This window comes from Myotis daubentonii, chromosome 2, assembly GCF_963259705.1.
Source record: "Myotis daubentonii chromosome 2, mMyoDau2.1, whole genome shotgun sequence".
In the NCBI taxonomy this organism is placed as follows: domain Eukaryota; kingdom Metazoa; phylum Chordata; class Mammalia; order Chiroptera; family Vespertilionidae; genus Myotis; species Myotis daubentonii.
Window position 1 is genome coordinate 25688615 of NC_081841.1, and position 11708 is coordinate 25700322.

The following is an 11708-nucleotide window of genomic DNA, read 5'->3' on the forward strand; positions in this document are numbered from 1 at the left end:
GGAATCCATAAGGTAAAATTATTTTTAGTAATACAAAGACGATGCCTGCCTTTTCACTCTCAGTATATCATGAGGGTACAATCATGAATCCAGAGGATACATGATGATAATGTATCACTCTGGCAGCTAATAAAACATATGCTTGTATATATTCTTCTGTTTCTTAGAATTTTCTAAGGTAGCAAATTTAAAGTATAAGTATGCATTTTTAAAAGAAATTAACTCAGTGTGTTCTCAGTACTTCTATTTCCTAGGCACAGCAATCTTTGACAATATCTGCTATATATAACTTCATTACTCATTATCATCAAATGAATCCATTGAGTTTAAAGAAAAAGAAAAGGGTGCAGGTTCGATTCCTGGGAAGGCACATAACTAGGATGCAGGTTTGATCCCCCGCCATGGCACATAAAGGAAGGCAACAGATCAATGTTTCTCTCTCTAAAATCAATAAGCATGTCCTCAGGTGAGGATTTAAAAAAAAAAAAAAGAAAGAAAAAGAAACTGAATATTTTAATAATTGACATGATGAGCTCTTTAAAAGCAAAAGACTGTTTTCAAACTAGAAATGAAAAGCCACTGAAGCATCATACAAGGTAAATTATCCGACTGCACTGGAGCCACACAATAGCTGAGAAACTAATAAAGCTTTGTATGACTGACACTGCTGAATGTCTGCTGGATGAAAAAATCAGTAAAAGAAATCATGGCAATGCCACTTATCATAGATGCAGTATCTCATCAAATTAAATACTTTACTGCTAACTGCCTTAAGGATAGTACTTTTGCTTTATAAATGGACAAAGCCATAGATGTGGGGGAACTTACAGTTTTGTTTTTATTATGCCAGTATCCAAGCCAACTAACCATCAAAGAAGGTCTTCCTTTATGTGAATGCTTGGCAACAAATACCAGTGCTGCTGAATTACTCAAAGTATTAAATAACTTTCTGAATCTCATGATTTATCCTGAAACAACATGTTGATATCTGCTCTAATGGTACAAAAGCAATGGTGCACAAAATGCAGGCACTTTAATAAATCAAAGCAGGGATAACAAAACTGTACCAGTAATAATCGTATTTCCCACTGTCTATCAACCATTTTTTTAAAACCAGGTCATCTTAACAATGTTTTTGATAAAGTAAAAGTGATAAATTTTATTAAATCTTAATCTTGAGAACTTGGTCTTTTTAACATTCTGTGTGATGTAATGGGAGGTACAGACAAAAATCACTTCTGCTACATACCTAATACAATAGCTGTCTTAAGGAAATGTATGTATGTATGCAAATTGAGTTGTGAACTAAATTACACACTTTTTTCATAGAATACTATTTTTGCTTAAGAGAATGATTGGAAGACACATTATAGTTTATTCAGACTCAGGTATTTGGCAAACATTTTTCTCTAAAATGAATAAAGTGAGCCTGACACTTCAAAGAAAAACTGACAATATCTGTTGCCAATGATAGAATTTGAGCTTTTGAGAAAAAGAATGGAATTTTGGAAAACTTGAACTCAACACAAAACTCTTGACTGCTTCGCAATTCTTAAAGACTTCTTTTTACTAAATTAATGGTCATATTAATGAATGTAATTTGTTAAATATTGTATAAGCAAATAAGTAGGCATTTGAAAGATCTGCACAACTCAGTAAACCATTCTTTTTTCAAATGACCAATGTCTAATGTTATAGAGTCACATACACATCAAAGATTCAATACATTTTTAATGTTACAGAGCACAGAAATTTCACTGATATAGTTTCAAAGTTAACATTGCAACGAATCTTTAAGAATCTATCACAATTACATGAAAAGGCACTGAAATACTCCATGCACCCTTTTTCAACTATGTATCTGTGTATAGCTGGGTTTTCTTTATATACTTCAAACAAACAACATATACAGCAGAGGGAATATAAAAGCAGGATTGAGAATCCGTGTCTTCTATTAAGCAGTGCATTAAAGCTAGTGGCAAAATGTTTGGCAATGTCACACTTCTCGTTGTATTTTTTGTTTTGAAATACTTTCTTCATAAAAGTATGTTATTTATGTTAACCTTTAATGAATGTATTATTTTTAAACTCAACACTTTAAACATTTCTCAGTGTGTTATATATTGATAGACATAGTCCACATAAACAAACATCTTTGGGGTCCCCAATAATTTTTAAGAGCACCAAAATGTTTGAAAACTGCTGGTTAAAGAAGAGCATTTGTAAATGTCCTGTATAATAAGGAGGTAATATGCAAATTGACCATCATGCCCTCACAAGATGGCTGCCTATGACCAGGCTGGCAGGGGGATTAGTGAGGGATGACCAAACAACTGAACAGCAGGCTGCGTGGGGCAACCAGGCCAGCAGGGGGACCATGGGGGACAACCAGGTTGGCAGAGGGGGGCAGTTAGGGGTGACCAGGCTGGCAGCAGGGGCAGTAAGAGGCAACCAGGCTGGCTGGCAGGGAGGGGGCAGTTAGGGGTGACCAGGCCGGTTGGGGGTAGGGGTGCAGTTGGGGGCAACTAGGCCGGTGGGGAGGGAAGTTGGGGGTGACCAGGCTGGCAGGGGGGGTGCAGTTGGGGGCAACCAGGCCATTGCAGGGGCCGTTGGGGGTGATTAGGCTGGCAGGGGGAGCAGTGAGGGGCGACTAGGCCAGCGGGGGGGCAGTTGGGGGCAACCAGGCCAGGAGGGGGGTGCAGTTAGGGGTGACCAGGCCAGCAGGGAGGGCAGTAAGGGGTGATCAGGCCGGTGCAAGGGGGCAGTTGGGAGCAACCAAGTTGGCAGGTGGGGGCAGTTAGGGGTGACCAGGCAGGCAGGCAGGTAAGCGATTAGGAGCCAGCGATCCAGGATTGTGAGAGGGATGTCCAACTGCCGACATCCCCCGAGGGGTCCCAGATTGGAGAGGGTGCAGGCCAGGCTGAGGAGACCCCTCCCCCCATGCACGAATTTCATGCACCAGGCCTCTAGTGTATATATAAGAGAATAGGTACCTGAAATGAATCAGATGACTTCGGCTCCAGTTCTAGCAGTTCTTACTTGCTTTGAGATTTGAATAAATCACTTAGTCTAAGATCTTAGTTTCCTCATCTGTAAATGGATAAAAGACAAAATATGAAAAAGCAATTAATAACCTACAGGTATATATTACAAGGTCACAAAGTTAAAAGTTTTAAACAGTTTTTCTGACCATATTTTTATAAAATTCTCCCTTAAAATTATTACTAAAAGCTAACATAGAAAATGCAAAGTGGAGATTTTTGATTAACCAATTAGCTCAAATGTCCAACTACATAATTTTATCATATTAGAGTTCTTCCCCTAGTTATAATTGGTAATGTATAGTTTAACTATATAGCTTAAACTAATTATGATTATTTCCAAATATACACAAAGTACAAAAAATAGTAACAAACCCCAAGGTACCCATTACCCAGTAATAAAAAATTTTGTCAATATTGTTTTATTTCCCATTTCTGTGTTTGTGCCCATCCTAAAGTTTTTTAAAACAAATATTAGTCATGATTTTACTTTACCTATAAATACTTCCACATGTACCTTTAAAATATGAGACTTTCTTAATATCACTATAATGCCATTAATATGGATAAAAACTTTATAGTTAATAATTCTTAAATACCACCTAATACACACTCCATGTTATAATTTCCTCACTGTCTCCAAAAAAAATCTTTGTTAGTTTTTAGTTGGTTTGTATCATTAAAATGATTCTTACCAGTTCATTTTTAAGAAACACAAAATTTTTAGTAAACGCTAAGAAGAGAGAGAAAATAATACCATGCTTAATATGCCATGTGCAGTTTACAAAACAAAGTCAAGAACTATCTTCCTGAAGAATGTGCTTCTCCCTCAACCAAACAACAGACAAAAATAAAAGAAACCCACGACAATATAGGCCATACTGGTGACACTTCAGTATTCTGAGAAGTAACAAGAAGAGGACACAGATCAGCTGCTCAGGAAGAGACAGAGTTGATAGGAAACAACCACCTGCATTTTGGAAAAGATGAGGTCAGGTCAGTCACAGGATCAGGCAAGCTGGAGGTCAGGGTCCAGGTTCCAGAGTGAGCATACTGCTCCAACAAGTCAGGTAGGTGCCCAGGGCTGTAAGGCAACCAACCCCCTCCAGGTTTCAACTCAAAACTCAAAAACCAGTGCTTTAAAAGCTAGAGTTGTAATGGAACCAGGATCAAAAGTAACAGTTGTGAGAATTAATTTAATTTACTCAGCAAACATTCATCAAAAGCCCACTCTACCAGGTTATCCTAGAATGAGTTGTCTTTTTGTTTTTTTAATCCTCACCCGAGAATTGTTTATTGATTTTAAAGAGAGAGGAAGGGAAATAGAAAAACATCGATGTGAGAGGTAAACATTGATCCCATATGCGCCCAGACAGGGGGATGGAACCCCACAACCTAGGAATGTGCCCTGACCAGGAATTGAACCCACAACCTCATGGTGTATGGGATGGCACGCCAACCAACCGAGTCACCTGGCCAGGGCTGGTATTTTTAAATGTATACAGCAAACAATAAATAGCATATACTTCTCTACTTATGTCTTTCCACATTAATCTTAAGGGGAAGAATGAAGATATTTAATATTAATTACCTTGCCATTTACAATTACAATTTATAGTGCAGCTTTTTTCTGAAAATCACAGTTTGTCCCACTTCTCACCCAGACACTGAAACAAATCTGAATTTTACTATTCTTCCCAAATATTTCTGAAGAGCACCTTAGCTTTTATCACACACATCACAGACCCCTAGCATTTATATCTACAATCCTTTTCTAAATGGAGTATTTCGTTTAGATGAAAACCAAGGGAATGCTAAAGAATTTCCTACCTCCTTTGAAGACTTTCTTTTTCATAGCTTACCCAAGTGCATCAGAATATACTGGAGATAAAGACTGCATATAGAAAACTTTTTTGAAAGATTTGGTTCCATAGATACACACACAATATAAATCATTTTTTTAATCCCTTACTTCAATTTCACCTATAATTTTTTTATGTTTAAAAGTCCAGAAAGAGTGAAGCAGAGGAAACATCTTTCTTTAAGAATGCTCGAGAAGTACTTCATAAATGCGTCCAAAAGCAAGTAATAGTTGTTAAAAAAATTTTTAATTGACACTGTAAAGGGCATCTTTTAAACAACAAAACCCAGCAGTCAGGTCCTGCAGTAAGAACCTAGATTTCCCCATTTCAGAACTGATACTTTGCTTCAGGTTACTACTATTTGTAGAGAGTAAAAATCCCAAGTTTAAGGCAGTATTTCCAATGAGACCATTAACTTCCCTACAAATCTTTAAGGAGATATAATTAAGCACATGAAACACAACACAGCCCAAATTTACTTTTCGATTCCTATACCATGTGGACAAGACCCAGACAGGATTCGCCCTTTAACCTATTTTACCCGTCTGGTAATAAAGCTGAATAGCTTACTTATGCTGTCTGTACATCTTTGTTTCCTCTGCTGTCATACAAGGTACCATCAAAACAAACTGTCCTTGGAATTTATCCTCACTTTAAAACACTACTAGAGGCCCGGTGCACACTTGTGGACTGGGGGTTGGGGGGAAGGGTGTCCCTGAGCCCAGCCTCCACCCTCTCGCGGTCCGGGACGCCTCGGCGAAGTCCGACTGCTGGCTTAGGCCCACTCCCGCGGGGTCCTTAGTGCTGCTGTGGAGGTGGGAGAGGCTCCCGTCACCGCCACTGCGCTCGCCAGCCATGAGCCCGGCTTCCGGCTGAACGGCACTCCCCCTGTGGGAGCGCACTGACCACCAGGGGGCAGCTCCTGCATTGAGCATCTGCCCATGGTGGTCAGTGCACGTCATAGCGACTGGTCATTCCACTGTTCGGTCGTTTTGCATATTAGGGTTTTATTATATAGGATTGTGACATTGATCCTTAATGGAAAATCTAACGGTTAGTCTAAGTATACAGCCCAGTACATCACAACCCTAAGTAAATTATAAACAGTGGTATTAACCTCACACAAAAACATGAGACTTGTAGCAAATGGCAGCAAAAAAAAAGTACATAAATTGTTGATGAGGAATTAAAAACTCAAAGCCTATGTGCTTCAATCTAAAAAACATTATGTAGGTTTCATTTTTAAAAATTGGTAAAGATAGCCCTGGCTGGTTTGGCTCAGTGGGTAGAGCGTAAGCCTGCGGACTGAGGGGTCCCAGGTTTAATTCCGGTCGGGGGCATGTGCCTTGGTTGCGGGCACATCCCCGGTGGGGGGGGTGCAGGAGGCAGCTGATTGATGTTTCTCTCTCATTGATGTTTCTGGCTCTCTATCCCTCTCCCTTCCTCTCTATAAGAAATCAATAAAATACATTAAAAAAAATTGGTAAAGATGAAGTTAATGTGTAGACTTTTATTCAAATTGGTTTGGATGGCAATAAATATTAAGTTATATCATTAACATTATTTATCAGGATATGATGGGCAAATAGGTTATTCACAGAGTAAGTGGGACTGCAACTAGCCCTCTATAATTCCCTGACCCTGATTATCTTCACAAAACATCACCACTTGACATTAGCTTTTCCATGTAATGTTTACTTGTCTGCTGTCCTCCCATCTTCTCCCACTAGAAAGTAAGGGCAAAAAAATTGTCCTTTTTCCACTCTATGCCCAATTCCTAGAACAGTGTCTGGCACATAATAGATAAATCTGCTGAATGAAGAGATGAATGAATGGCCTCCTCCTTTGACCTCCCCACTTCCTTTCCTCCATACACATGTTAACGATCCTTTAAAACTGGGGTCAAATTCTATTATCCCTATGAAGATTACCTCCCCTAATCCTCCCATCTCCTTCTTTGTACCATGAATTTGGCACTTCCCTGCTGTCTGATCATTGTTTTGTCTTTGCATATGTACATACCTCCATTAAAATTCTTATAAACCTCTCATTAAAGGTATGGACCCATTCCCCCAACTTTTGGTATCCACCTCAGTACATGTAAATAGTAAACCATTTGTAAGTTTTTGCTTGATTGATTTATATCTGTAGTTAATTTAGAAATAAATTAAGTTTCAACTTTTTATAACCTATCCTTCCTTTCCAATAACGCAATTAAAATCACAATGGGTCCCCCTGTATTTTAAATTTGTCTTTGGCAATTTCAAGTTTTGCCTGCTCATATAATTATAACTTATGCTCATAATTTATTTTTTCCATCCTTCTTCCCCCCCAAATTAAAATGTTTATGTAACAAAAAATCTTGTGACTTTTGGTGATATCTATCTAACCCCAATCAAGAAAGAGGTGAAGTTTCATTACTCTCTTCTTGTTGCTGAGTGTATAGGAGGATATTTTTCCCTTTATGCCTTTTTCCTGTAATGCCAAGGTGTATTCTATTTCCTTCTTTACTGACCATACCCCTTGGAAACCATATGTTTATTTATTTATTTATTTATTTATTTATTTATTCATTTATTTATTTATTTATTTATTACCTGTCTTTCGTAATCTCCTTTAGATACTTCTTTTTGGCCACTCCAGCTCCCTCGAATCATTTATTTGATTAAATTTCCAGGTCCCTCCTAGTCTGCATGAGAATGGCCTCTTCTTAAAGCCTGAGCCTGCTTCTTTAAATCCAGCAAACCTTTATGAACCTCATCCCTTCACATGGCCAACCTTTGATTACCAGGGCTAATGAAATGTACAAAGATATCAGATTACCTACAACACACACACACATACACACACGCACACAAAAAAAATCAAGAAAAAAATGACATCTGGCTTTGGAATATATATCATATGTGCCTTTGGGCAAAATTTAATTTATTAATTATGTTTTTCCTTAAGCCAACATTATTAACATTTTCTTTTATGATGATGGATATCTGCTTTGGTTTTAAATCTTGATGTAGTTAGTTAAAAAAAAAAATATCAACTGTGATTTTTCCTATAAAGTCCTTTTAACTAGTTTTTTCAACCTGTTAAAATCTGTCATAAAATCTGGTTTCTGTTTTCCCTGATTTATCTTCTCCCCTTTCTTGGGATTCTGATCCAAATCAACTTTCCTATGTTAATTTACTGCTTCAATTTAAAGTGCTATTTGCTTGCGAATGCAAAGCATTTTTAAAAATATTAAATGTCCAGGGAAAACATCACTTTTTTTTTTTAAGATATTCCAGGAAAAGTTGGTTTCTAAGATAAACTACACTGGTAATTCCAGCAAATTATATTTAGTAGGATATTATGATTGATTGAAAAAATGAATATTGGACAGCAAGTCAGCTCCATCAATACTTAATCCCATACACCGAAACTATGGAATTAAATTCCCAATGTAGACATTTGTAGAAAATAACATCAAAACAAACTCACACATCAACCCTGGCCCTTCTGTCCCACAGCCTAAATTCTGTACCAACCTCAGACCTCACCTCTGCTTCACTTCTACACATAAGTTTTAAATGTATAAGAAACAGAACTGAGTTAACAAGATCATCTCTTTTGGCCCCTTTTCAGTTACTGCCATTAAGCTTTTAGCCAGAGACCCCGCATCCTCAAGTTTACATGACTACTTTTACTTTACAGGTACTCATCTAAATGTAGGTTTATAGTGCTTGAACTGACTTTTTCATACACTAGCCACCATATTACCAGCAGAATTAAGAACAAATTCATTTTTAATTTTCTCCCATGTGGAACTTTGATAAGTACAAATTATTTTACCTAAAAACCAACTTTTTGGGCTGGTGTAATTTAGCCCAAATTCTTACATAAGATGTTAAATATTACCACCACCACCCCCCCCCCAATTTTTTAGACAGCAATCTTCCATGCAGTCCTCAAACTCAGTCAATTCTATAACTTTTTTTAAAAAACATTTGCGCAGTGCCTAGTCACATTTTGACTAAAACACCTACATAGACCCATAAGTTCTCCGTTTTTCAATTTACTTCTCCAGGTCGCCGCCTTCACCAAACACAGAACTCCACCAGTCTCAGAATTACGGCTTTTCTTCTTTTAAAAATTTACCTGCACTTTTAAAATCTCTTTGCTTGTTGGAGTTCAAAATAGTATCAATCCTTTGAAGAAACAGTTGTCACCCATGGGCACTCTCAATCCGCCCCATCAAGAGGCATTTTTCTGGCGGCCCAAGAACCCCAAATAGGAGTCATAAGGTCTTTCGTGGATGGTAAATTTCACACACACACACACACACACACACACACACACACACACACACACTCACACACACCAGAAAAAGAAACATACCTGGTCATTTTCTAAACAGGTTTGATAGGTTTGGTTCACTTGTAAGAGCGGAGTGTTTACTTACAGGCGTTTAACGCAGAAGTGGCAGCCAGAACACTGGGTAAATAAAACCTCGAGCTTTTAAAACCCTGCACCTTCACGCACTTCCCCTTCGCTCGAGGGGCCGGCACACGGCAAACCCCACGGCCAGTGAGATTATGCAACAGGTTCCCTCTCCACCGGATTCATCGCGGGCTGCTCGGGGGTGTGCTTTCTCCCAACCATGCGTGACACCCACCGCTGCAGGGCCTGTGCAGCTAGCCTTTAATCATCTTTTTTAGAATTTTGCCCTATCCGTTCACTTTAAGAGCTACCTGTATTTTGTCAAGTTAACTACGTGTGTGTGTGTGTGTGTGTGTGTGTGTGTGTGTGGTGTGTTTTAGGAAATAAACCCCAGTTTTGCCTAAATATTTTCCTCCCTGGTGTTTTATGACATGAAACCACACATGATAAACAGATCTTCGGTTGTCTCCCCGGGCTTTTTTCTTTTCTTTTCTTTTCTCATGTTTTAGGACTAGTGTGAATAAAGAAGTCACTGGCACACTGGGTCCCCCCACATCACGGCCCGGGCCCTCGTTTGGAAAATCGGGGTGTAGGTGGGTGGGTTCGGTTTAAGAAAGCAGCGCCGTCCCCACCCAGGTGGCCTCGCTGCGCACCCCCGAGGCGAACTGGGGATCACGGGGGCCGTCAGGCCGGGGCCCCACTGGGCAGCGTGTTGTGCAGCGGACGCGCCTGCAACTGAGCAGCTTCGCCCGCCCAAGTCCCGCGTCCCGCGCTGGCGGCTCCTCGCGGCCGGACCCCGCGGCCCGGCCCGCACCGCACCGGCCGCCCCCCCCCCCCCTTCCCGCTCGGGCCGGCCCCCCGCCAGGCCTACACCCCCGCTTCCAACGCTCGGGTGGCTCGGGCCGCGGCCGCCCCCCCGCCTGCCTTCCGACCGGGCGGCGCGGACGCCGGGCGGGCAGAGCCGGCGGGGCGCGAGCGCGGCGCCCGCACCGGAGCCGGCGAGCCGCCGGGGTCCACGCTGCCCGCGCGGCGGGCGCCCCGAGCCCGCACCCTCCCGCCCGCGCGGCCGGCCCGAGGCCACTTACTTTTGGGGCCGCCGACCTCCCGACTCCCTCCGGGGGAAACGAAAGTTGTCTTGGCGTCTCCCCTCGGTCCCCCCTCGCCGCCGGGACCTGCGAGGCGCCGCCGCGGAGCCCGGAGGGCGGCAGCGCTCCCGCTCGCGTCCGTCCCGTCGCGCTGTCCTCGTCTTCCTTTCACTAGATTATCTTCTTCTTCTCTGAGGGGTGGGCGGGGGCGGGAGGCTCAGGGAGAAAAGAGACGTTTGCAAATTTTCTTCACCCCCCCCCCCAAGTCAGCCTTGAGAAAACAATGTTGAAAGGGGTGAAGAAGTTGGGGAGGTGGAGGTGGGGGCCGCGTGGGGGACGTGGGGGCAGGGGGGAGGGAGAGGTGATGATAATCGTTAAAAAAAACTGCCTGAAGCCCCCCAAACAGGGGTACACAGAAAGAGGGGGAAAGGCGGGGGGGCGGGGTGGGGGGCTGGGGGGAAAAGAGAAAGAGTCGCTGGTCAGGAAACTTCAAGCGCGGATGAGGTCATTGGTTTAAAAATAAAGAGATGGCGTCACTTGAAACCAATCCCAGTGAATGAACTCAGCGGAGCCCGGGGGAAAGGAGGAGACAGGCGAGGGCAGGGCGGTGGGCGCCGGGCGGGGCCGCGCGCCGCCCGCCCATCCCGCGGCCTCCCGAGCCCCCGCGCGGGGAGGGTCGGGTCACGTTCCGCCGCCGAGTTCGGCGGCTCCGAAGCAGGTTCCGCTGGCGCCGCTGGGAGGAGCCGGGCGGCCCGAGGAGGCGGCCGCACGCCCTCCTCCTTCCGCGCCCGCGCGCCCGCCGCCCCCCGAGCTCCCGGCCCGCGACCTCCCGGGTCCGCGCCCTGGCCGCGAGCCCTGGGCGCTGCGCCCTAACAGGTATTTCAAGGGTTCCTCCCCCCTCCACCCCCCGCCCCAAGACCCAGCCAGCGCCTTTCCCTCCCTGCTTGGGCTGTTTCCAGCGGCCTCGCCAGCGTGAAGAAACGCAAACAATGATTTGAGAGAGTTACAGTCACTCCTGTAAAAAGTCTGACCATGGCAAACGGCAGGGCACGGCCCTGGGTTATGAAAGAGAAGCTGCAGGTACTTGGAGAAAAGTCGCGCTGGTGTTGTCAGGCGCTCAGCCCTCTGTCATGCTTGTCGCTGGAAGCCCCCGCATGAATGTCCCAGCATTATTTTACTGGGCTTCTGTTTTCTTAGACTTGTTTCTATTTACAACTTGAATGAGCGCGAGCAGCCAAACATTCTCTTTTAAAAATGTTTTCTGCATGGAACAGTGCGCAATCGTCTTTAAATCAGACCAGAAG

At 43.0% G+C, this 11708-nt stretch overlaps 1 protein-coding gene across 6 annotated transcripts in view; it reads right to left on the reverse strand.

Annotated features, from left to right (window-relative positions):
* Positions 1-11708, reverse strand: part of DUSP16 (dual specificity phosphatase 16) — a 101708-nt gene that overhangs the window by 74944 nt on the left and 15056 nt on the right. Inside the window, exons 1-2 of one of the 6 annotated variants that reach the window (XM_059682224.1) lie at positions 10405-10763; positions 2994-3090 (exon numbers count right to left, since the gene is read on the reverse strand). The gene's annotated coding sequence lies outside the window, so the exon portion shown is untranslated. Of the gene's footprint in view, positions 1-2993; positions 3091-4011; positions 4031-7500; positions 7697-9277; positions 9565-10404; positions 10764-11708 lie in introns of those variants that run through there. The other 5 variants (XM_059682228.1, XM_059682226.1, XM_059682229.1 and 2 more) reach the window with 5 other exon arrangements.